Here is a 26,878-nt window from a genome sequence, read left to right as displayed (position 1 = left end):
AAATCTGAAGAAGACATTCAAACAATCTTGGGATACCTATGAAGCACCATCATTAAGAGAATGTACCATTTCCAAGTTTTCCTCTCAGGTGATAACAGATGGAGGGAGAGAAAAAGGAGTAGCAGTTCCATACTATTTATGGGGATTTTTGTGTATGCATAAAATTCTCTGAACTGCATAGAGTCATACAAGCACGGATGAATAAAATTACCCTATGAAATTACCCATAAGAAACTGTTCACAACTTCAAATGAAATGCAAACTTTGATTTCTTATTTATTTGCACTCCGTGACTAATCATATAATAATAACGACCTTTCTTTAATTTCATGAACACTGAGAATTGCTTTCACTGTCTGAAAAATAGTGCCAGCACCATAGGAAATTTTTGGTAAAGCTAGCATTTGAAAGATGAAAAATCATTTTCAAATGGAACAGAAAATATAGAAATAATTATGTTTTGTACTAATATTTATCCAGCTGATCACTAGAAGCAACACTGGGTAGAACGAAAGAAAGCAAGGTTCAGAGAGTGTTCCAGTCATGTAACATAATCTTATATATTTATGAAGCTATATAATGTCCTGTTTCTCATACGTAGTCACTTAATAAATCTTTGTCTTTAACAGCATAGTATCAGTTCATATAGTTCCATTCTGTTTGATATCAGTGAGATTGCAATAAAAGAGTATCAGCAATCTAACCTCTGCAAGACTTTCTGATTGACCTAGAAAAAGTACAGAAAGTTGAACAGTTTACCATTCAGAGAGAAAGTCCTTCTCATGAAGATTATTTCTTTCTCTTTTCAGGCAATGCAGTAGTAAACATGCATAATTTGCAAAAGGTAAACAGTAAAAGGTTTATAAAAGCATACTTTAAGCTTCCCTGAAATATCTTCTGCATTATTCCATGAAAAAAAAAGACATATCTGCTTAACTCTGGAATTGCTAGCTGGCCACAGAACGATGTTTGGATGGTTATGAAAACACTTTTTTCCCTCAGGAGGAAAAGTTAATTAACATATCTACTGCTCATACAGAACTGAATAAACATATATCTTTTTTTTTTTTTTTTTTTTTTTTTTTTTTTTTAACTGGTTTCATCTGTTAGTTATGATTGGAAAGAAAAGGAAAGGAAAACCTAAAACATTATCTGGAGGTACAAATCCAAGTTTAAAGTACAAAACATTTTCAAATGTTCTAAAGCAATAAAAAATGATAAACAAAACAAACAAAAATCACCACAAAGAAAAGCATGTGCAAAAAAAAAGTAGAAAATGTTGCAATTATCAAGATCCAACTCTCCAAAGCAACTTGTGAAATGCCTCCAGTAAAAGGTAGCTATAAAAATCACTCCATCTTCTTCACTGTTCATGAAAGTGACTGTTATCTAGTAGGACTGTATCTTCAAATAACTTTGTATGGCAACTTGGCAACTCAAATGTTATTGGACCCATGTAACACATTCATAAATCATAGTATTATCCTGAAGCAGTGAACTCAATGGATGAACATCCTTTTGTTTACGTGAGGCTTAGAAAAAAAAATAATAAAAAAAGACATTTTAACATAGTACCATTCAAAAAGCTGGAAATATACTAATCTTAGGAGGTACAAAAACGCGTGTCTAGTAGATCATGGTGCATTGTGCTTTGGGGACATTGCGGGCAGGGAAGACAGGACTGAAGGCAGTACACATGTGCCTACAAATTAAAACCAAGAATATTGTGAGAAGATGATAGTGAGACATAGGGAGTTGAACAATTATTGAAGTAAATACAGTAGAGAGGAATTACACCTGAAAGATCCTGATACCCTCAGACACCTTTCTACCTTATCTGGCTTCAGTGTTGCTCCTGGAGGCTTTCAGAATTACATTGCATTTGCCTGGATTTGCCTTCAGGACGTTCTGAGTCAACTGTCCTGCAAGCACATTTAATTAAGACAAAAAAGAGTTTCTTAACCCCATCTCCTATCTGAAATTAACTTCTGTGTGACACAGTTTCTTTTTCATTAGGTAAAGGCATTTTTTGAGCATCCTGCCCAATTATCTGGACACTTCTCATGTGATTGTTTTGTTGACTGTAAATAAATGTGTATATGCTATGCAAACATGTCTTTTTCCTAGCAGACATGATGGTGGTGACAATTTGCACTTCCTCTGCATATTTGTGAGCCCAAGCATAGTATTAACTCTATAGAACATGACTTCTGAACTGTCTTCAGAAAGAATAAATGAGAGCAACGAATGTGATTCATTAGTGGGTCTTAAGGTAAAAATTTTTTAAAAGGTAATAAACACCTTTGTTTTGTCTAACTCAAGTGACCCCTAGATAAAGATTGCTGCAACTGAGCATATTGTCCTGGGAACAACAGACACGTATCACATATCTTAAGTTTTGCTGCCTTCAATGCAATGTGTTTTTAAAAGTATATAAAAAAAAAATCTTCTCTTGGATAAACTAAATTCTCATGTCAAGATAATTTAAGAAAATACACTATTTGCTTATTTTTCTTACTAGATCTTTCTGTTCTGCTTATATAACAAAACCAGTTCCAATAAAATGCCTTGTCTTTCCATGCCTGAAAACTAGCCAGTGTGAAGGGCAGTGTACGTAATCTAGTAGGAATGAAAGAAGACAAAGACACTCATAATCCCAAAAAGCCTATTTCATCTCTCTATTCTCCATGGTAAGGATCGATCAGATGCAGCTGGAACAACCCCTTGAAGCTTGTGCCAAGTTGTTGAACAAGGCAGTCTGTTTGTTGGTTAGCAATCTCCCTTCTGGAAATAAAAAGTAAATAAATAGATAAAAACCTGTTACCTTTTAACCTCTGGAGTGGAGCCCATTAAAAGCAACAATAATCATACACTTTTTTTGCACTTCCCCTGGCAATGCAAACATAGGTGTCACCTCATGTGAAGACTTACCCATTATGCTTAGACTCAACATTTTCATTTAAGACTTTTTTCCAGAACAGGACAGTCAGCAAGTACTAAAATAAAGGTAAATATAAGCAAAACTAAGAAAAACAGTGAAGCTGAAATATATATCATTTAGACATGAGGTCTCCTTGACAGAAGCAATAAGTACTATACACAAAGGAAAGAAGGACAGTGTACCGTGTTTTCCTACTACAAATGACAGGTTTTCTTTTTGTTTGTTTGTTTTTTAATAACTCTCCCATGCCTGCATGAAATTTGGTCAGACATAGTGCCTTCACAGCTAAACCATCACAAAATGAATTACAAAAAGAACAGAATGAAATGTGGTTCCTGTAATGCCTGAAAACAACAGAGTAATTATGGTGTGACCTCGTTAGCAGCTTATGCATTACAACTTGTTTTGGTAAAAGAGAGAATGTTGGAAAAGCCACTCAATTTCACCCATAATCTTTCAGCAAATATGCAGAATGGATTCCTAACTTATTCCTTGATGGACAACCATTAAGGATAAGCAGAAGAGACTATAACTAAAATCCTTATGCCAAAAACGGATCTTCCAATACAGTGTTAGTCTGTGTAGATAATCACAGAAGAAACCTTCACTTACAAAAGGTACAGTAAATATTTTTTATTTTTATTTTTTTTTGTGAATAAGCACTTCAGGAATAAGGATTCTATTATGATTTATCTAAGTCCTGAATGCGATCACTAATACATTACTACATCATCCAAAAAAATAGATAAATAATATATATTCTCATGGTTCTGCCCTGCTGACTTTATCTACATTCAGTTAGTTGGATGAACCATTAGCTAAGCCATTTACCAGGAAGGGAGATTCATCATCTGGTACTAAATCGTATGCAACAGTCTATTAGATGAGAAGGCAATAGCTACACATTGGAAAACACTACAGCAGCAATTGAAAGTAAGCATGGTCTCAATCCTAATGAAGTAAAACTGACAGCAGGGTAAGACAGATAGTTTGGCACTACATTCCATCATATTTCTCTGAAATGATGAAAATGTTACAAGGAGCTAGCAAAGTTATAGGTCCAGGTCTTATTGACATATTGTGCCCACTTCCTCCAGATATTCAGCAGTTTTCCACTTTAATCATTTGAACAGTTCCACTAAGATCAGCTGCTTTAACATCTGTTAAAGAAAAAATAGATATAACACAATGTCCAAGTAAGAGGACAATAACATTGACTCTCTGAGGAGCTCTGGGGATATCGTTGTTCATATCATTGTTCTTATCTAAAGGAGTAACTTTTTTTTGTTTTCCATGAACTTGAGAAAGTAACAGTGTGAGGAGTTTAACAAATTTTTTATGATGGGATTTTGTACCCTTTCTTCTGTATGTAGACTGCAACAGCAATCCATTTTAAGACAGGCAGTGATCACCAAAAGGACCAGAAGCTTCAGTGGAGGCAGAATTTGGTGGCTCTCTTGTTAAGCTGCCTCTTCACTCATTAATCATTTCTATGTCTTTTAAAAGCTTGCTTATAGTGACAGCTAACCTCCACTACAACCACTCTCTCACTCCCCCTCCTCAAAGGAAGAGGGGGAGAAAATACAATGGACAAAACAGACTCAACATAGGGAGATTAATATAATTTATTACCTATTGCTAACAGATTAGAGTAGCGAGAAACTAAAAGCAAACTAAAAACATCTTCCCCCCACACACCTTCTTTCAAGTCTTCCCCCCTGAGCAGCACAGGGGAATGGGGAATGGGGGCTGTGGTCAATCTCTGCAGCTCCTTCACAGTCACTCTCTGCCCCTCCTCCACGTGGGGTCCCTTCCATAGGGTGCCGTCTTTCCCGAACTGAGCCTGCAGGGGCTGCCCACAGGCAGCAGCTCTTCTCGAACTGCTCCCACATGGCTCTGTACCACAGGGTCCATATCTCAGGAGCAAACTGCTCAAGCACAGGTTCCCCACGGGTGGCAGCTCCCCCCAGATCCCCTGCATGGGCTCCTCTCCATGGGCTGCAGCTCTGGCCCAGGGCCTGCTCCTGCGGGGGCTCCTCCACAGGCTACAGCGTGGAGATCTGCTCCATGTGGGACCCATGGGCTGCAGGGGGACAGCCTGCTCCACCAGGGGCCTCTCCACAGGCCACAGGGGAACTCCTGCTGCATGCCTGGAGCACCTCCTGCCCTCCTGCTGCACTGACCTGTGGGGCTGCAGGGCTGGTTCTCTCCCCTCTCTCCCAGCTACTGTTAGCACAACAGTTTTTTTTATTTTATTTTTTTTTCCTTTCTTAAATCTGCCGTCCCAGAGGTGCAAAAACAGCATAGCTCCCTGGCTCGGCTCTGGCCAGCAGCATGTCCCTTTTTGAGCCAGCTGGAGGTGGCTCTGACCTAACTTGGGTCAACTTCTGGACATTTATTTCAGAGGCCACACCTGCACTCCATCCATGTCTCCCTCCCTCCTCCCCCCCCCACCCCCCCCGCCACATAAAATCAATACAGATAATAATTAAATAATCAAGTATGTATGTATCTATCTATCTAGATATCTTTTTTTTTTTTTTTTTTTTTTTTTTTTTTTTTTTTCCTCAAATAAGTGTTCCAGGTCTGTTGTTGAGTATGATTGGACACACATATGTTGGCTCAGTCAATTCACAGAAAATATGGTCCTCTGTGGAGGACCATACTGATCTGAAATTAGACTACTTGTTGAATTATCAATTACTTTTTCTTTGGAATCTTGCTTATGGTCTAAATCCTTAAATCCAGAACTGCTATAGACATATCTTTATATATATATATATATATATATATATATATATATTTGATTAGTGAGTTAGGATACAATTTTAAAATATTTTTATAAGTTAACTAAGAAAATAAAAGCTACAGAGTAATAAAATACAATCAAACTCACCAGAATGTCAAAAACCTTCCACCATGATCAGAGGGAGTAACTGTGCCCATTCAGCTCTTCTCTGAGAAGAAATCTGAGTAAATAAATGGCCTTTGTAACATGATCAAAAGTCAACAACATTGAAATTGTCTCTCAAACCCACCAATGTTTGTGCCTGGGAGGGCATCGTTAGGGCAATTACTTGATTAAACAGCCAGTCCATTTTGTTTATTTGTTACACTCCTCAAAGGAGCCCAGTTCACTGTCATGGGAGCACTTGTGTATCCAGTAAATAGAAGCAGATTAATTACGTGCCTTAAAATCACAAGACAGAATACGCTATCCCTTTGTCTTCTGCTAACACACGAACAGGAGCAGAGCTGGAGAAAGGCATGATATGTCTTGTGTACCTGGTTGAAAGCCTTGCACAACTCTAAAGCAACATTGCTCTGTAGCTTTCTTTCCTTGCACAGTTGTGGACACATTTGCACAATATGAACATTATAAGACAAGTATAGAGTTTGTTCGTGACAGCCAAACATTGCTATTGCTCACTACTTTGGGAGGTCACAGGAAGAAGTGTTTCTTGTATCTCAGTATAACTACCATTCTTTCTGGTATTTGCACACACACTTTTTCTCTTCTGGCTTCATGTAAATTTGTCTTACGAGAGGATTTTCTCTTGTTTCAGATTATTTTATCCATCTATTTATCCCTTATCATTTACACCAAAGCTCTGGCAGTCAGTACCCAACTGGAGTACTTTTCTCTAGGGTGGGGGTTGGAGATATTTTTCACAGTAGTGTTACCAGACTGTTTGGCTATGTCAATACCAGCCTTAAAGATGAGTCTCTGAGAAGCCAGAGAAGCATGGCATATTTCCAGTTCTGCTTGCCTCCAGTCTACACAGACAACTCCTAGGCAGCAGGTATAATAATTGCAGAAATGCTTGCAGGCAGCCTACAGATAACTGTGTGCAGGTGTGCCTGAGAGCATCCAAACTGGCTAACAGCATGTCAACAATATACTGAACCATTAACTATGCTTAAGAGATGGTTTCTCATTTTGCTATAGAAGCAACACCTGGAGCCATGTTTCCATGTTTACTATCTGGGTATCTCTCAAAACACAAGGTAAAAATACCAGTTGTGGTTTAGGGATTTTTTTTCTGTCATGTTTCCCTTATGTCTCCTCTTCTTGTCTTCCCACTCTCTTAACACCTAGAATATCAGCCAGAAAAAATGTCTCTGTCTAACTACTTTTCAGTCCTGAGCAAACTTGCAATATGCATGTATTACTGGGCTATAACATGGCTTGAGACTTTGATAGGAGTATCACTTCTTATATATAACTGAAATGAGGGTTGCTCTCTGATCTTGGTATTACTTCATCTATAGCAATACTAGTACTACTGTTATATATACACATATATGAATAACCTGTATCTCTAACCTGAAGTTCTAGAACAATGAAGTCTTTACTACTTCATTTTTTCCTGGATCTTTCATTTAAGTGATCTGTATCAAAATTGTTCACAGACAGTGGTAATAAAATATCAGTATTTATCCAAAATAATGTATTCCAAAGTCTAAACTGTATGTCAATACTATACACTCATGAACCACTGAAGTATATGGAAGAAAAGAAGACTTCTGAAATAATTTTATACATGACTGTGATATATTTGTACTTCGTTGTTCATTCTCCAAGTTACATTTTCAGAGATATAGAAGAATTAATACATAATTCCTGTCTTCAACATAGAAGCAAGAAGCTCTACTTGGAGTGAGAAAAGAGTAGATTTAGGTGAGTGTACTGGGTCTGGCTGGAATGTTAACTTTCCCGGCAGCAGCCCATTCAGTGCCGTACTCTGTACTTGTAGCTGGAACAGCAGTGTTATCACACCAGTGTTGTGTCTACTGCTGAGCAGCAGTGGCACAGCATTGGGCCTTTCTCTAACCCTCCTAGGGGGTGGGCAAAAAAGTGAGGAGAGAAACATCACTAGGGCAGCTGACCTAAACCAATCAAAGGGATATTCCATACCATGTGGTGTCACACTCAGCAATAAAAGGTGGAAACAGGAAGAAGAGGGGAGGGGTGGGCTCTCGTTGAGAAGACGTCGGTCCTCCTCTCGAACACCGGCTGCGTGCGTTGAGGCCTTGCTTCAAGGACGTGGTCAATCATCGCTCATTTGTGGGAAGTAGAGAGTAATTTCTTTCCTCTGCACTTCCATATAGCTTTCATTTATTTTGTTTGTTTGTTTTCCTCCCTTTTTCCCCTTTCCCTTTTATTTCCCCTTAGTTAAATTGTTTAGTTCATGGTAGTCTTTATTTAATTATTATAATTATTTCCCTTTAATTAAATTATCCTTATCTCAACCCGTGAGTTGTTCTTTGCTTTACTTCTCCCCCTCCTTATCTAAAGGAGGGGGAGTGAGAGAGCGGTTGTGGGGTTTAGCTGCCCAGCACGGTAAAACCACCACAGTGAGTCACAGTTTTAATTATACCTGTTATGATGTTGGAATGATGCCATATGATGTGTCACACAGTGTCACAGAGTTCTTGGATCATGCTAAGAAAATCTGGTGCTTCTGCCTTATTCTTCATATGTGTAGTAAAAGGTATGTGAATAGTAGAGCAGATGTGATCCACCTGTGTTTTGATTGTGGAAGTTCACACAGGGCTCATGCTGAAGACTGCAGTGTTTAGACTTCCTGCTCAATCTAACTGTAAGATAACTGTAAGATAAGAAAGAAGGAAGGAAGCAGAAATGATACAGGAGTACGTCTTCATCTAGATAAATTCTCCTGACACCAGTGTGCTGCCTACATTCAGGAGGCTGGAATTTTATTTTTGGTTAAACATAATGAAACTCAGAATGATGAAGAGTGAAGAGAGTTAACTGCGCATGGTCTGCTTATATTTTGTTGCTTTCCTGTGAACAGCAACCTTAAATTCTTAAATTAACTTACATTTTCTCATCAACACTTTTTCTTTCCTATTTTGTTAGGAAATTGCTTAGCTTTTACTAGCTGAAAGGTGACTAATGTCTTTCTGTCCTGATATTTCTTCACCATTGCAATACCCTGGATCCAATAACAAAAAAAGGTCAGTTGTTTTGCTCTGAATTTTGTAAATTCATTACTTTTTCAACATAACTATCCAAATGTCTTAATAGCATGGAATCCTTCTTTATAGATTTCAGTAAATACTTTGTGCTGAAGGTGAATCTTCTATCTTTATTTGCATAGAATGATGTTGTAACCATAAGTAAACCAATAGCAGTAGGCTGCAGTATGCTAATGCTTGGCATGAAAAGAGGTGCAAAAAGCAGGATGAATGTGATTGCATTTATTCAGTTATCATTTTCTTCCTATGTTCACCTTTATTGTTTTAGAACCTTTTCCTTCCCTATCTGTTTCAGCCTTTTCAGTTTATGAGGTACGTTTATCTCCTGGAAAAAAAGTGGAGAGGAAACCAAAATGAATGTTGAGTTTAAAACAATATTTTTGGGGAAAAATACTGTGAGCTAGTGACCAGTAGCTGTGAAAGACAGCCCTGAATAGCTGTAAAACCACACCACACCACTGCGTATCACATTCTTTGGATGCTTTGATCAAAAGGAAAAAATCCTCATAGAATATTTTCTGTTTGAAAAATAAATGGATGATCATTAACTGAAGAACAAGAATTAATTAAATCAGTAAATTAAAAATTGTAGGTTCCTACTAAACAGGTATACTCCTATTTGAATTGTTGGCAGACTGTCAATTGTAATGATGCTTTTCATCTAAAGGCTAAGAGTCTTTGCAGGAGACAAGGGGTTTTCAGCTCTGATGTCAGACAGTGAAAAGAACTCCTGAAGAAACTAAAAGCCACCATTTTTTAACCTTTCTTTGCTTAACATAAGCACATCCTTTCATGTAGTTATGACGAAGTAAAATCTACCAGATTAAACAATTTTACTTCATGTACAATTTCCTCTTAGGGGAAATGATAAGGGATAAACAAACAAACAAACAAAAAAAACCAGCACCATGTGACAGATGCTACTCTTGTCTCCCAGAGTATTACTGACAGGTACTAAGTGACTATGCTAATGAAAGCACTGCTGTAACCCATATATGAAGGTCTCGACAAGAGATACCTGTCTGATAATAAAAGCTACTAGACAGAAAAAGAGTTGATTGCCAATGCCAGAGTTCCAGAGTTCACATTAGAACTGAAATGATCATGTATCATGTGTCATTGTTGTCTGGCTTTTAAAAGGAGGAAAAAAAAGGCACACTGTCAGTAAAATCTGCTAACCCACCCCTTCCTTTCTGGTACAATCATCAGACTGTAAGTCTTTGACTATTGCTGTTCAATATTTTAGCATATCTAACCAAATAGATCTCTTGGATGATGAGACGTTATTTAGTCCGAGGACTTGCCTAACTTTAGTGGATTCTTATTTGCTAGACAGGAGCTTTCAATCATGCCAGAACACCTTCAAGATATTTTGGAGCTGGTTCTTAGATTGTACAACTCTTCCAAAGTTCACATATCATATCACGCCCTAGTTCTCCTAGAGTGATGTAAAAGGTACTTAAAATGTGCAAGGCAGCAGAAAAGGAGTTAACTCATGCACCTAATTTCTATGGTATTCACTGCTCTTTCCAGGTCATGTTTGCATTGCAGCATTACAAACATTCCTGGCTGCCTTGTCTTCTTCCCATTCTGAACACTGGCATTAATGACTGTCCTCCCATCCCTTGATGTCTTCATGGAAATATTTCATGTCTTTTCTCCTAAAAAATAAAGTTTTAAAACGGAAAATAAATAAATAAATAAATAAATAACCTCCTTGTGCTAGTGGTCTTTGACATTTGCAAACATCGCAGTAAGTAACAAATATTTTTCAATCTCCATGTTTTCCTTATTACTGCAGAGCTCATTTCTTTCCATTTTTACTTCACTTTAAATTGAAGAATGTTCTTAGTGGTAGCCTTATGTTGTTCTAGGGAATGTTGAAGAACCAAAAATATACACGTACTCTTATGATATATACACATAAAATAAACAAAGTCCTTCTAGTTGAGAGAAAAAATGCAAAGATGATATTTCAATTCCAGAACTCTGAGAAGAATCCTCGAGCTGTGAGAAAACTACGCATTTTTCTTTGCAGATTAACCAATCAGATATTCTAAGTGTTACACTTCAGCACTGAAAGCTAAAAAGAATAAAGATAGTTTCACATATAAGTTGGGTATGTTATTTTAGCTGTATCTTTTATAATTTTTCAGCCTTACCCTTGGGAGCTCTCCAATAGAAAAATCCTTTTTTATTCATATACACTACATGGGTATATGACTGTGTAGAATTATGAAATTGTGAGATCCTTTCCAATGTGAAAATCATCTGAATTGTACTCTGTTCTTATAAGCATGGTAGAAGGCATTCTGCATGTAAAATTATTTTCTTTTGTAGACTTGTATGTACATCTGCACAATATAGACATGCTCCCAGCATTTATTATCAATAAGTTTAAACATGAGTGTTAATTGTATTTCTAAATAGAAAGATACACTATCTCAGATAACCCAGTTAAAAGATTTTTTTTTTTTTTTAATCTTGCTACTATTCTAAGTAGTGACTACTTTCTAAATCTGTTCTTTGAAAAATCCTTGTAAGAATAAGTCAAGTGCAGCAAAAATGTCTGAAATTAAGATTTTGGCAACTGTTACTCCTCAACTTTCAACAGTGTATGGAAAACTTCACAAATATGAAATGCATTTTATCCAAACATTTTTTAGTAAAACTTCATAAGTGTTCTGGATTTTCTTTACCCTCTTCACTGATTTCTAAGGAGTATTTGCATAAAATGAAACAAATCTGTGTATTCTCTTGCTTGAGCTATTTTCTAGTGCTGCATTGGCTCTGTTTCATTATGAGCTGTTGATACTACAAAATCTGGATTGTGGTGTGCAAAAAAATTCAGTGAAAGAAGCTAAATGATTCAAATATCCCAATACTCAGCAAACTGGAAGAAAGTAAGAAACCTGTTTAAAATAATTTACTGAAGTTTCAGAAAGTTGTTACTTGTTAAAGTTGCCTGAGCTTCCTTTATATTTTTTCTAGATCTATTATTGAAAAGAATTCATAATATCTTCACTCTAAGAATTATTTTAATGTATTTTGGAATTTTATCAGCTTTGACCTGGCTATAAAAGACGTATTTTCTAAAAAGAGTGATTTTTGTTCTTAGTTATTTTTTGCTAGGAATACATTCTTAAAGTGAATGGGAAGGTATACTTTTTACATCATCAGGAGGTGCATGGTATTGAGGAAAGTGGCCCTAAAAAAGTATGGTTTTCCCCTGGGAGATTCTACTTGCTACTATCATAATATCCCACATGTTAGAATGTAGGTAAAATGAAAATAAATCCATGTAACCATCTTTGTTTGGACATTTGGATTAAATGCTGCTACAATATGGGCAGAATTGCCATCTAGATGATTTGTTTTCAGAAAAAATAAATAAATATATATATATATATGTATGTGTGTGCTGTGTTTACACCTTTCATAAAATTTGAAGACTGTCAGCATGTCTATGAGGTAAACATCAGGAAGGAAAATTGATACTTTCATCTAAACAAAATGAAACAAAACTGTCATTAATTTGAAAGAAAATAGGTAAATAAATTTTGTTTTAGAGATGATATCAAGTCACAGTGAACAACAAAAGCAGTGATGACCCGTGTTGCCATAGTATTTTAACTGATCAATGTTATCTGATCATCAGTATGATGAGCATGAAGATGACTTCAGTGTCAGTTTTCTGGAGGAACTAGAGACTGAGAAGTGAAGCCAAGGTCATTGTACATTACAGATGGCATTTCATGACAAAGAAGAAGACAATGTACGGGCTAGTTAAAATTATAACCCCTGTTATAACTATGATACATAGAATCACAGAAATTTCTAGGTTGGAAGAGACCTCAAGGTCATTGAGTCCAACCTCTGACCTAACACTAGCAGTCCCCACTAAACCATATCCCTAAGCTCTACATCTAAGCGTCTTTTGAAGACTTCCAGGGATGGTGACTCCACCACTTCCCTGGGCAGCCTGTTCCAATGCCTCACAACCCTTTCGGTAAAGAAGTTCTTCCTAACATCTAACCTAAAACTCCCCTGGCGCAACTTAAGCCCATTCCCCCTCGTCCTGTCACCAGGCACGTGGGAGAACAGACCAACCCCCACCTCGCTACAGCCTCCCTTGAGGTACCTATAGGGAGCGATAAGGTCACCCCTGAGCCTCCTCTTCTCCAGGCTGAACAAGCCCAGCTCCCTCAGCCGCTCCTCGTAGGACTTGTTCTCCAGGCCCCTCACCAGCTTCGTCGCCCTTCTCTGCACCCGCTCAAGCACCTCGATGTCCTTCTTGTAGTGAGGGGCCCAAAACTGAACACAGTACTCGAGGTGCGGCCTCACCAGAGCTGAGTACAGGGGGACGATCACCTCCCTAGCCCTGCTGGTCACACTGTTCCTGATACAAGCCAGGATGCTGTTGGCCTTCTTGGCCATCTGAGCACACTGCTGGCTCATATTCAGCTGACTATCCACCATCACTCCCAGGTCCTTCTCTGCCTGGCAGCTCTCCAACCATTCCTCTCCCAGCCTGTAGCTCTGCTTGGGGTTATTGCGCCCCAGGTGCAGGACCTGGCACTTGGCCTTGTTGAACTTCATGCAGTTGACCTCAGCCCATCGGTGCAGCCTATCCAGATCCTCCTGCAGAGCTTTCCTACCCTCAAGCAGATTGACACACGCACCTAACTTGGTGTCATCTGCAAACTTACTGAGGGTGCACTCGATGCCCTCGTCCAGATCATCGATGAAGATATTAAAGAGGACCGGCCCCAGCACCGAGCCCTGGGGGACGCCACTAGTGACTGGCCTCCAACTGGACTTAACTCCATTCACCACGACTCTTTGGGCCCGGCCAGTTTCTAACCCAACGAACTCTTTGGGCCCAGCCAGTTTCTAACCCAACGAAGCGTGCGCCAGTCCAAGCCAAGAGCAGCCAGTTTCTTGAGGAGAATGCTGTGGGAGACGGTGTCAAAAGCCTTGTTGAAGTCAAGGTAGACCACATCCACAGCCTTTCCCTCATCCATCCAGCGCATCACTTTGTCATAGAAGGAGATCAGGTTCGTCAAGCAGGACCTGCCTTTCATAAACCCATGCTGACTGGGCCTGATCGCCTGCTTGCCCTGCAAGTGCTGCGTGATGACTCTCAAGAGAATCTGCTCCATGAGCTTCCCTGGCACTGAGGTCAAACTGACAGGCCTATAGTTTCCCGGGTCTGCCCTCCGGCCCTTCTTGTAGATGGGCATCACATTTGCTAGCCGCCAGTCAACTGGGACCTCCCCCAGTCGCCAGGACTGCTGATAAATGATGGACAGTGGCTTGGCCAGCTCCTCTGCCAGTTCTCTCAGTACCCTTGGGTGGATCCCATCCAGCCCCATCGACTTGTGCACATCCAAGTGCCGTAGCAGGTCACCAACCAGTTCTTCATGGATAGTGAGGGCCACATCCTGCTCCCCATCCCCTTCCACCAGCTCAGGGTACTGAGTATCCAGAGAACAACCGGTATTGCCGCTAAAGACTGAGGCAAAGAAGGCATTGAGCACCTCCGCCTTTTCCTCATCTCTTGTAACTAAGTTTCCCCCCGCATCCAGTAAAGGATGGAGATTCTCCTTAGTCCTCCTTTTTGTGTTGATGTATTTATAGAAACGTTTTTTGTTATCTTTAACGGCAGTAGCCAGATTGAGCTCCAGATGAGCTTTGGCCTTCCTAATTTTGTCCCTGCACAGCCTCGCTACATCCTTAAAGTCCTCCCTAGTGGCCTGCCCACTTTTCCAAAGATTATAAACCCTCTTTTTTCTCCTAAGATCAAGCCACATTTCTCTGTTGAGCCAGGCTGGTCTTCTTCCCCGCCAGCTCGTCTTTGGGCACTTGGGGACAGACCGTTCCTGCGCCATTAAGATTTCCCTCTTGAAGAGCGCCCAGCCTTCCTGGACCCCTCTGCCCTTCAGAACCGCCTCCCAAGGGACTCCACCAACCAGTGTCCTGAGCAGCTCAAAGTCAGCCCTCCGAAAGTCCAATACAGCGGTTTTACTGGTCCCCTTCCTGGCCTCGCCAAGAATAGTGAACTCCACCATTTCGTGGTCACTCTGCCCAAGACAGCTCCCGACAATCACATCCTCCACCAGTCCTTCTCTGTTTGTGAAGAGAAGGTCTAGTGGGGCACCACCCCTGGTAGGTTCACTAACCAGCTGCGTCAGGAAGCTATCTTCCACGCTCTCCAGAAACCTCCTAGACTGCTTTCTCAGGGCTGTGTTGTGCTTCCAGGATATGTCAAGGAAGTTGAAGTCCCCCACGAGTACAAGAGCTGACGATTTCGCAACTTCTGTCAGCTGTCTGTAGAATTCCTCATCAGTCTCCTCATCTTGGTTCGGCGGTCTATAGCAGACCCCGACCAGGACACTAGCCTTGTTGTCCCTGCCGATCCTAACCCAAAGGGACTCGACCTTGTCATTCCCAGCCTCGAGTTCTACAACCTCGAAAGACTCTCTAATATAGAGCTACACCACCACCCCTTCTGTGCTGCCTGTCCCTTCTAAAGAGCTTATAGCTAGGCATTGCAGTACTCCAGTCATGAGACATGTACTATTTAGCTATAGTACATGCATTTAATAGTTGATTTCTAGGAACTGAAACATACGCATGATTTTTTTTTTTTTAAGCTTTCCAAAGTGATTATGGATATACGTGAAAGTAAAATAATGCAGTATTTTAGATTATCTTGAATTACAGTATCACAGTGACACTGTGTAAGTCTATTCTTTTTGGCCTAGTGAGAAGAAATGTAAGAGTTCAAGCTTGGCAAAATTAACTGATAGCTGACTTCATTCTTTTTGATTTTATTATAAGGCAAAGTTTGCCAAGATAAAATATACTCAAAACTGTACTGCATACAGCTTGAAGAGATAAATTTAATGCTTTCTTTCTTTTTCTTTCTTTCTTTCTTTCTTTCTTTCTTTCTTTCTTTCTTTCTTTCTTTCTTTCTTTCTTTCTTTCTTTCTTTCTTTCTTTCTTTTTCTTTCTTTCTTTCTTTCTTTCTTTTTCTTTCTTTCTTTCTTTCTTTCTTTCTTTCTTTCTTTCTTTCTTTCTTTTTCTTTCTTTCTTTCTTTCTTTCTTTCTTTCTTTCTTTCTTTCTTTCTTTCTTTTTCTTTCTTTCTTTCTTTCTTTCTTTCTTTCTTTCTTTCTTTCTTTCTTTCTTTCTTTCTTTCTCTTTCTTTCTTTCTTTCTTTCTTTTATTGAACACAATACTTGGAGAATAACTTTTGTCTGGTGGGAATACATGTACACAACTGCTGAGACAGAGCAGGGATGCAGTTATCTCAGTTAGTAGTAGTACTGTAATCCTATACAATGCTACAGCAATGTAATCTAACAAAACCCATATAGAGCATCAGTGATATATGAGCTGCATAGACATTTATTTAACATAAACACTGTACTCTTCAGCTTTTGCAGAAAATAACTGTGCACAAATTTGACAGTGAATAAATAAAAGTGGAGCTAAGGGAGAAGTAGGTAAAAGAGGCTGTTCCTTTAGAATTGCAACATATGTCTAGTAGGACTGTCCTTGCAGTGGCTTTGTTAATGCTCCTTAGTTATAAAGTTATTATTAAACATCAAGGTCAAAAGAATGAAATGCTTCTACTATCTAGGATAAAATATGACCACTTAAAAAAAAATAATATATCAGCTCAACAGATTTTTCATATGTATGTTTTCATAGGTTATTTGTACCGTAATGCAAAGCTTTAAGCCTGACTTGTGAGTGTACTGGTAACACGAAATTTCCATTAGCCTTTAAAACTTGCCATTTCTGGGATAAATCATTTGCTTTTGTTTACTTTCTTTATGATTTATGCTGCAACTTAATTATAATTATTATGATATCTAGAATGACAGAACACAATGTGGGTCTACAAATATTTACATTGAAAGTGGTCATGAGGTTTCAGTTAGTCTGGACCAGCTCCTAAACTAGGAAAATACTCCAAGGAATATTCAGTCTAGATTAAGAATTATTTTTTTTTTCTTTTTTTTTTTTTTTTTTTTTTTTTTTTTCTGCTCTTTCACTTATAACCAAATCCTATGTAGCTTTGGAATGTGAGTGAACAAAAAATTCTTTAGGATCCTTTTTAGTATCTTGGTAATGGGGATGTTGTATTGCTAACCTTCCAACTAGAAGTTCATAGAATTCCATTAGAAATGCTGTCACTTTGTGTAAGTGTTCTCTTTTGCTACAAAGCACTATTTGACATAGTTAGAATCAGAAGTAGAAAGAACTGTACTAAAGAGTAACCCAAGTGGATTGTCACAAGTAGCAACAGAGGAGTCATCAAAGACTAATCAGTTCCAACCTGAACAACAATGAGGATTTTCAGGGAACATACTATTGCAAGGATGTAATTTGGCTGACTTAAGTACTCCTATGAATAATATGATATACTGCCATTATGTAAAATGTATGTTCTTCTTTCTCCTACTCACTTTTATATACAGTTATCTAACCAGATTAAAGAGATTATTTTTTCTACTTTAGAGTAGGGGGATAAAGCAATACAAAGAATAAGCAGTAATCTCACAGGTAGTAATCAGTCTCATGGTTATCCCTGCATGACTAGAGAGCCACCAACTGAGTCTTACAGCCTATGGACCAACACAGTTTTCCTTCCTGCATCAGGAATAAAACAAGTAATAAAATTTCAAATAGATCACTTTGTGCTATCTATCACTTGTGCTGCTTGACACAGTTGGTGGAACTAAGGATGATACAGCAAAGTAAGAAGCTTTTTGTGGCAAGCATAAAGCCATGAGCACCACACATCAGAGTCAGAGACTATTCCACACTGCAGCCAAGGTACAGAAATGATCACAGGTATCCTTAGCTGGTGATTGGAAGGGGAATTTTTTGATACCTTGGTTGGAAATGACATTGGAATGTGACTAAGTCATCCCCACTTTCCTTACAAGAAAAAGGGTTGGAGTGACAGTTCTCTGCACTGCAGTGGAAATGAAAAATGTAAAACATTCAAAACATAAACAGGATTGTTGTATAAAACAAACAAACAAACAAACAGAAAAACAGAACACCACACCACTCCCACCTTACTTCCCTATCTTCCAGCAACTGTAATACTGTAAACTCAGATTTCTTTCTGTCTCTAAGTGGTCAGAGGAATCTGAGAGGAACTATAAATTGCCTGAAGCTCAGTTGTGTGCTCAAGGAAGTTAATTTGGCTTCTGTGTGCAGTAAATGCAGAGATTAGAGCTGCTGTGGCCTTAGGGTGTGATGAAGAACAGGATAATAAGGTGGGCTGGAGCACCATCAGATGAAGGGAGATGAATCTTGATAGACTATAACAGTCCATAAGATGGAAAGTGGAAATTATGTGAATGTAATTAAATGTAAAAGAATGCCAGAGAAGTTAAAAGTATCTCAGCTTGATCTGTCTTCTGGGGTTACCCCAGTAAAAGCTATGATATCATCAGAGCTGCTTGGCTTCATGCTCTGTTCCTTGTGATTCCTTTACAAGGAAACACTGATTGTGGCCATTATGTGCGGCTGTGACACATGTTGGTTGTCAGGCTGATGGAGTCTCTCTCAGTTCTACCCTAACTGTGCAAGCCCGCTGTGTAAGGGAAAACTGAAAATTGTGAGGGAAACTTCCACATGCCCTGAGGCCTTGTTCTCTTGCCAGAGTGATTTAAGAAGGTTTAAGAGTAAGTAAGGAATTTAGGCTTTCATATACATTCTTAATCCTTCTTTTGGGGGTTGAGATTGCATCAATATAAGACACTGAGGGTGAATTTAACAATGTGCTACTTACACCAGCTGACACACTCTTTATGAATTTGGCCCCACATGTGATGCCTGTTTTATACTTAATCTCCATGTTATTTACTTCATTCTGGGAAACAATTTGCCACAGGAAGAACTCCATTTTGTGGTGCCATGTTACATGGCAACATGCTTGGTTAATTAAATTAAACAACCTAAATAAATATTGGAAAAGTTCCATTTTGCTCCTAACAAAATGATGTTAAAATCCAAATAAACTTGTAAATATAGATAATATTATAGCGTTCCTATTTTGGATGCTTTCCATGGTCTTCTTATGAAACAACAGTTTTTTTGTTGTTGCTGACCAATACAAGCAAGTATGTGAGAAACAAGAACTGGAGAAACAGTATGAGTAAGATTCATGAAGTAACTATAGCTGTAGGTTGTAATGATATTCTTGTCTACATGACTTGAAGGGAAACTTCCATTTATGTCTTTGGCTGAATGGATACTTGGTCACTCTGTAATTAAGTTGCTTTATATGATGGGCTTGAAACCTAAATTATTCTTTCATCTTTTAAATTTAAGGTATCTGTCAGCAAAAATTTCTCCCTCTGTCTACCCCAGAAATTATGTTCATGAATTCTTCTAAACACCCAAACACTTCATGAGCTCTTCTAAATATCATAACATAAAATTATATTACAAGTGTTGTTTACTAAGTAGATTTGTAACTACTACTATTATTAAGTAAAATGAAATGAAAAACTTTCTGAAAATGATATGTAAATATTAGTTAAAAAGAATATTACTCTGCTCAGAAGAAGAAGTAAATATACAATTATAGAGAAATTGAAAGAAATATAATTCATTTCTGCACAGAACACAAGTATTATGTGCTTCTCAGTCATGTAGCTATTTACTTATCCCTTTCTTCCAGTATGAACCCATGTACTCTTTGAAGATTTTTCAGTGGATCTTTGTGCTTTTTGTTTTTGTTGTTTGTTTGTTTGTTTTTTTAGTGAAAACAACAAAATAACAATTTAGTTGGAGAAGTGTCATGCCATGATGCATTTATGTGAATGAAGAACAATTGTGTAACTTAGAGGAAAGACATTGGATGCAATAATTAAATGACTGTAGTCTGAAGTATGATTTTTAATGTAAAACAGATTTTAAAATAGCTGTCAGTTTTAAGCATTTTATCTCCAAATGAATTCAGAGATCTTGTGTGCTGTCTGAATTGTACTTATCAGATTTTTTTTAACCTTATAATTAAAGCCAATAATATGTTTGTTGTTGTTGTTGTTGTTGTTTGTTTTTTAATAAAACAAAACACTAAAGTTAAACATCCAATAACTGCATTGCATATTCACATTCGACATGTCAGGGACAAAATGAATGAAAGCTGCAATGTAAGAAATTTGCTGAAGTATGAAGAGCTTTTAATAAATCTGTTAAAAAAATGATGTTTGAAATCAAGTCAGTCATATTCATGTGTACCGGAGAAAGGAGCCCTTTGTACATTTCATCATTTATCTCGATAGAAAATTTTGTGTCTAATGTCTCTCTCATGTATTTGTAATGTGACTCAAGCAATGGCAATCCATGCCTTCTTTCCTCATTTCAAGAATGCTGAAATACATCTATTTTGTACCATTTGGGTTATCCAAATGCTCTGAGAGTGGGAGTAAGAAAGACCTACTAGCCATGCTTGGCTCATTCAGTGTTATTTACCTCTACTGAATCCTCTACACTGATCATTTCCAAATTGAATTCCTAAATAGAAAATAGAGAGAAGAGTTTCTTGGCAATATCACGTATAACAGTAAAGAATGGCTGGAATAGCTTTGTTCCTTAGGTCTGGACTGGTTGTGATTCATACGTCAGAAATTCATAACATGTCTTACGTTTTAGATGCTTCCATGCATGTTTCAGTGGCTCGGAGAATCTGAATTTTGGGGCATTTCAGAGCCATGTGTTCTTGCCCTGTGTGTGTTAGGTGAAATTCAGGTCCCATTTAAAAAACATAAGAAGCACTAAAAGCATGTGCAGAAGTAAATAAACTCATAAAAAATTCTAGTTATACTAAACAGAATAAAAATATGCTTAAGTTAAATACTTTCTACCTGGACTTCTGTAAGTCTGATACAATGTCCTGAATCAGTAGAATTCTGTGCAGATACTCTTGGTTCCTTAGCATATACAGCAGTAGTTTAAAAGAAAATTTGTCAGCTCATAATGTTTTTAGATCTTAGTATTTTCCTGTTTCTGTAATGCATATTTATCTCTGTACAGTAGCAGATCACAACTCACTAGTATATGGTAAATGCTTTAAGTAAAAGAAAAAAATAATAATAAAAACATTAAAAAAATGTTTTTTACGATCACTTTTCATGTTTGACCTTCTAAAATACATACTTAATCAGATCTAATATATATAATTTGTTCTTAGTGATCCCAAATTGCATTTTACAATCCAATAATAGAAGCCAGCCAAACTTGTCTACATAAATCCTAATGATTTTTTATTTTCATACTACATACTAAGGAAAAAAAGATAAGGCATATTATCTTTCCACTAGAGTGTGCAGGCAAACCAAGTCAGCTCTTAACTTGTTGAAAGAACAGGTTTTTCATAAATACAGAAAATAACAGAATCAGTAAAGAGCGGGTTGCTGGAGCTGGTGAGAGGTTGTCAAAAAAATTCATACCCCCATGTTTTTATACTGAATAACCTAGAGATTTCTGTATCAGAGCTTTCTATATATTTATTTTATTTTATTTTATTTTATTTTATTTTATTTTATTTTATTTTATTTTATTTTATTTTATTTTATTTTATTTTATTTTATTTTATCTATTTATTTATTTATTTTTCCTAAGGAATGTAGTGTAGACCACAGGAAATGAAAAAAATAAAATGTTTATTAAGCTGTCTCCAACAGCAACTAGATGCTTCCAAGGAAGATAAAAAATTATGGGAGGAGGAGAAGAAAGGTAATACTTTTCTGTCCTCAGGCAAAGTACAATAACAATGAAAGGAATCCCTCTTAAGCTATTCCTGATGCAGTGAAGTGATGCAGTACTACCAAAAACTGAATCTAGGAGCTCGTCTTGCAGTAGGTGTCTTCTAGCTAAATTTCACATGCAACCAAGCACATTGGTAAAGAGACACGCATTCAAGCACAAATGTCAGGGACACACTATGCATCTGGACACAACCCAGTGTCCAGTTTCCTCTGTGATAGGATAGGCTATTTCTGGGTACAAGTAGGATCTCCACTTCTTTCTATTACATGATGGTCTCCTATCTGTTTGAAGGTCAAGCAGGACACTGTGAAATACTTCAGACAGCTTTTCTACCTAGAAAGAATGTGTTAGAGCTACAATGAATGGCAAAGCCACACAGACAGACTGGGAATCAACAATTTGCATGTAATTGCTGAACTGAACATTACAGTTTGTACACCTACAGATTTTCAGTCTGGGTATATGGAAAGAGGAGACAGAGAAGTTGACAGAGAGTAGCCACATTTAGAATGTGCTACTTCAAGCATGCCATTGCTTGATAAGAAGTTGCCGGGGAGAGACAAAGGAAGAGAAACTGCCTAGCCTGAAATGCTTGTTTAGGACTGACAGAGATTAGGTCAAGCAAGGCTTTGCCTCAGGGCTTGTATGTTTTTTCCAAGAGCCCTCTGACTCATTTCTTCTTTTTTAAGAGCAAAGTGACTATGGTTAAGTTATTTGGCTAAGGTTATATTTGTTACTTTCTTGCCAAATTATGCTTGAAGATGTGAAGCCAGAAGCCAGAGTTTATAAAGCTGGATGGAAATCAGATGAAAATGTCTGAGGCACTAGAAGACCTGAGAAACCTAAGGCCCAGGTCTGAGCCATCTAGAGTCCTGCGTCTCATGGAAAAGAGTAAACAGTATTGGTCTGTATACACCTTGCACACCTTACTCCATTGGAGTATTAGATGAAGCAGTTGGGTATACTTAGAGAACACTGACATCTCTACTCAAAAAAGTAGTAGGATTGCTACTAAAAGAATGTGGTAGGCTACTACACTTTCTTTTTTACTGAAAGAAAGAGGTATTCTTTGTCTTGGCTGAAGAAAGCCTTAGTACAACCGCTTCTCCCAATATTACAAGAAAGGAAGTGTTGTAACTCTGTGCTACACCCTGTTTCAGTTATTTTCCATCTTCCTACAATGCAGTAGGAGGCCCAGGAAGCACAAACACAAGACAATGTGTTCTTTGGAAACATGGCTTTTGCAGCTACATCTGTACATATGATTTTAGCAGAATCATTCCCCTTTCTGGAGGTCTAGTTGAAATGCACTACGTAGTTTGTTTCCTTCTACAGGAGATCTGCACTGCAGTACCCTGTGCTTTGACAACAGCAGACTTGATAGTTATGAGTTTTGAAAAGGCTCAGAGCCTTTTAGCCCCACCTAGAAGGAGCAGAGCAGCATCTTTCAAAAGCAGCATACAGCCTGCCAGGGACCTTGCCACCTCTGTCTCTTCACCAGAAGAAGTGGCATTTACTTGGGTCCAAGTCAAGGATTCAAACTCAGGTCCTGAAACCTGCTATGTATACTGATTCATCACAACATCTCAATTGGTAACCATTCCACACCAGTAATCCCACAATATGTTCTTCCAGCCATTGGCCTACACGACTTAGTCATTTGTAATTGCTGAATTCCTCACATAAATATTAATAAACTGGCTTGTTTCAAGACATCAAAGTGATATGTGATTCGCTAAATCATTTTCCTATGAAGTACTCTATAAATGATGCATTAATTCTGTCAGGATGCAGGCCTTTAGCATGGCTCATTAAGTCTGACAGTTCCTTACTTTTTTGATCTTTTGCATAGGAAGGGAAATAAAAGCCATTTTTATCTCCTCAAGAGCATCCCCTACCACCTGCCTTGGAAAAGAACAAACAACATTTTCCATTTGACGGGGACTTTTTTCCCTATCATCTGAAAAGTTCTCACATTGGAGAGTTTAAGTATGTTCATAAATGTATAGGCTTTGGCACTGCTCTTTCTCTAAAATAAATTGCACTCTTGGCTATATCAACTCTCTGTGGGCCTGATCAGCCCTTAAAATAATCCCAAACAGGTAGCTGTGATTTCTTTCAAAAGAGAACATTGTGATTAATGTATCACTTTCCAGCCTGATACATCTTTCAGAGCAGATTAGGACCCAAACCACCTGATTAGAACTGCATTTTGCACTCTTGACAGGAAGAGCAAACACTAGTAAGAGGATATGAATGAGTACACTTATTTACTTTTGCACGATAGATCAGACATAAATGTTGTTGTACAGCAACTATTGAAAGGTCATTTGCATCGTATTTTAAATTACTTTCACTTTAAATTTGGTCAGATGCATTTTCCACGTAGAACGTGCTATGTCTCTAGCTACAGTGCTGATATTTTTCAGCACTGCACTCTGATAAGTGCTTAGCAGTGCTCCTAATCGTAGCAGCCAAAAGCTGCACTTTTAGTTACATCTGGTCAGGCTGAGGCCAGTCAAGCGAAGGGCTCCTGCACTGATGATGGGGCAGATGCAGGTGTCAGGAGGGCAACATCTCAGAACACTTCCCCAGTGGTCTGGTTGGATTTCTTATGATTTTCTCCACATTGTCTTATCAACCCAACTTTGCAGTGACAGACCATATAACAAGGCTGGAAAATGACTGCAAGTTTTATAAGCATCTCACTGTTATATGGATGTAATGCTGCATGGCAGGTTGAGAATCACTCTGAGGGTTCCCTTTCAATTGCACAGACCTCAGTGTTGGTATGCTTGGCTCTGGTGAATGAGGGCTATGTAGACTGCATGGTACAATGCCATAACTAGCACCTCAAGGATGATGTAGGGAGATAGGCCAAATGTCACATTATAGACCGCGAAAAAATTGTAAAAGGAAGTTTGTGACACAATGTGAGTTTCAAAAAAGCCACAGAAAAGGAAAATTCTTGAAAGTAGCTTGCAAATGACCAGGTAATGAACATAAACAACTATGCTTACAGTAATTAAATAGAGTCAATATTGGATCTGAATTTTCAAAATATTATATACACTAATCATAGTATACCATTTTTGTAGTAAGATCATTGTAAATAATATATTAAGGAGGTATAAAAAGAGAAATATTATTCATAAACACATCAGTGTAAACTACATCAGTTTCAGTATGTTCAGTATGTAAAAACAGTATGTTTTTAGTACTAGTGGTACTGTTCTAAAATTTCCATGAGATTCTTGTACTAATTTTGGCTGTTTTATTTAAAATTTTATTATGTATTTAATTATTTTCCATTGTTTCTAACATAAAATATATCAGTTTCCATAGATAAAGAAGAAAGTTGTAGATGAATTTAAATGAAGGGCTGACTGTAAAACTCAACTAAGAACTGCATCCAAATGTTTTCAGAAATGACAAACTTGCTGAAGAACTTTTAAAACTGGGAATATACAGTTTTAGTTATAGTGTAAATTATTCTTCTGCTGGACAATTTACAGCAGAATAGTGTTGACTGACTCAAAATTCATTACAGAATATGTGATTAGCTACAAGTGCTGAATTTCATATACAGGCAGCTGTGAATTATGGACAATGAATAATTAAGACATAATTATCTAATTAAGATGTCAGCAAAAAGTATACTTAGCTAATTCAATGAGTTATTTAAAAATGTGGTACTGAGCAGGTGTTTTTTAACAAATATATGAAGGGCATATTTTTTATATCGATCCATCCTAACTCCTACTTTTTGTGCTACATGCCAGCAATGGTGCATAGTGAGGTTTTGAGCTGGCTGTTTATTTTATTACCACTAGCTATTGGTTCCACCACCTACCAAGTATAGAAAATTATTATCATTGTATTTGTCTAAAAAAAAATAATAAAAATCATGTGTGCAGTTTCTTTGTTCCTGTTTTGTCTTTTTTTTTTTTTTTTAAAAGATTTTTAGATCTCACACCAGCTCTATTTTAGAATGTTTTTAACAGATGTTGTCTATCCTACACTGTGATGAAAAGAGGAGAATATTTTGTAGTCATTATATGATAAATAACCATACCTAAAAAGCAACACCTATGCTACATATATGTAACTGTGGTACCCAAATATACCTCCAGCACAGTTATCCGCAGTGTTTGATACATTCACACTGGAATGTACTCTCATACTTCATCCACTGTTCACACCCCAAGTATTTTCCACCACAGAAAACCACAGCTGTTCCTTCATAGGTGAAGTGAGATATTGCGTAGCTGTCACTGAAATGCTTTCGTTTTCCAGTATACCAGCACAGGCAATAACACTGAACCATACTTTAATTTTCCCATTGCATAATAGATAAAAACATTTATTAATACAAGTTATCATGTAGATTCTGCCATCACGAAATTTTTATAAAATGCATACAACGCTGCATTAACTATGGAAAAGCTGTATGTCATTTGTAGAATACTACCTTGGGAGAAACTTATAGCTTCATGCTGAAACACACTAACATTTTGCAAAATAACAACTAACTGGGATTGGAACAATCTCTTGATGTAGTTGAATGCTTTTTCTTTTTCATTTTGCCAGAGTGAAGGAAAAACACTTTTGCTTGTCGTGAAAAGGACAGATCATGATCAGTCTGTCGCATATAATTTGACAATTTGCAATGCTTGAACAACAGGAGGCCAAGGCACATATTTCAAACATTGCTATTGATAGAAGAATTTTACAGTAGCTCCCAATTTCTATGCTGGATAAATGTCCTGATTAAAGACAGTGGTATAAGACATAGCCATGAAAGCTTAGCACACTGGAACTGAAAGAGTTGCCTAATTAGTTTTGGTCTTCAAGCTTATAATTTTTTAAAAATGCATGGTAAATCAACTTCTATGCTCCAAGGATCAAGCAAACAAACAGGTGTACTTCTTGGCAACTGCAAATGATATGACAAAAAAAAGAGAACCTGTCTACACAAATTGCCAGCTATGATTTTAAGTAAAGAGATGGCAATCTGTGTCTGATGTTTGAACACTGAAATAAGGACATTAAGCTTGCATCTTCTTTTGAAATTTCTCAAAGGAACTTAAAAAAGTGTTCTGCCTCCAGTTCTTGGAGATAATGGCCAT

The 26,878-nt window shown here is 37.6% G+C and overlaps 1 protein-coding gene and 1 long non-coding RNA gene across 2 annotated transcripts in view; one reads left to right on the top strand and one right to left on the bottom strand.

Moving 5' to 3' along the window:
• Positions 1-26,878, bottom strand: part of SULF1 (sulfatase 1) — a 264,797-nt gene that overhangs the window by 205,128 nt on the left and 32,791 nt on the right. The window lies entirely within an intron of this gene.
• LOC311431776 lies at positions 7,912-10,624 on the top strand. Its single transcript, XR_014689637.1, has 3 exons — positions 7,912-8,023; positions 8,826-8,923; positions 10,478-10,624. It is a non-coding gene; the product is annotated as an uncharacterized lncRNA (long non-coding RNA).

The sequence above is a fragment of the Aythya ferina genome (genome assembly GCF_964211825.1).
Source record: "Aythya ferina genome assembly, chromosome: 2".
Taxonomy (NCBI): Eukaryota; Metazoa; Chordata; class Aves; order Anseriformes; family Anatidae; genus Aythya; species Aythya ferina.
The sequence above is the reverse complement of the archived record's forward strand: the minus strand, read 5'-3'. Positions and strand labels throughout refer to the sequence as shown.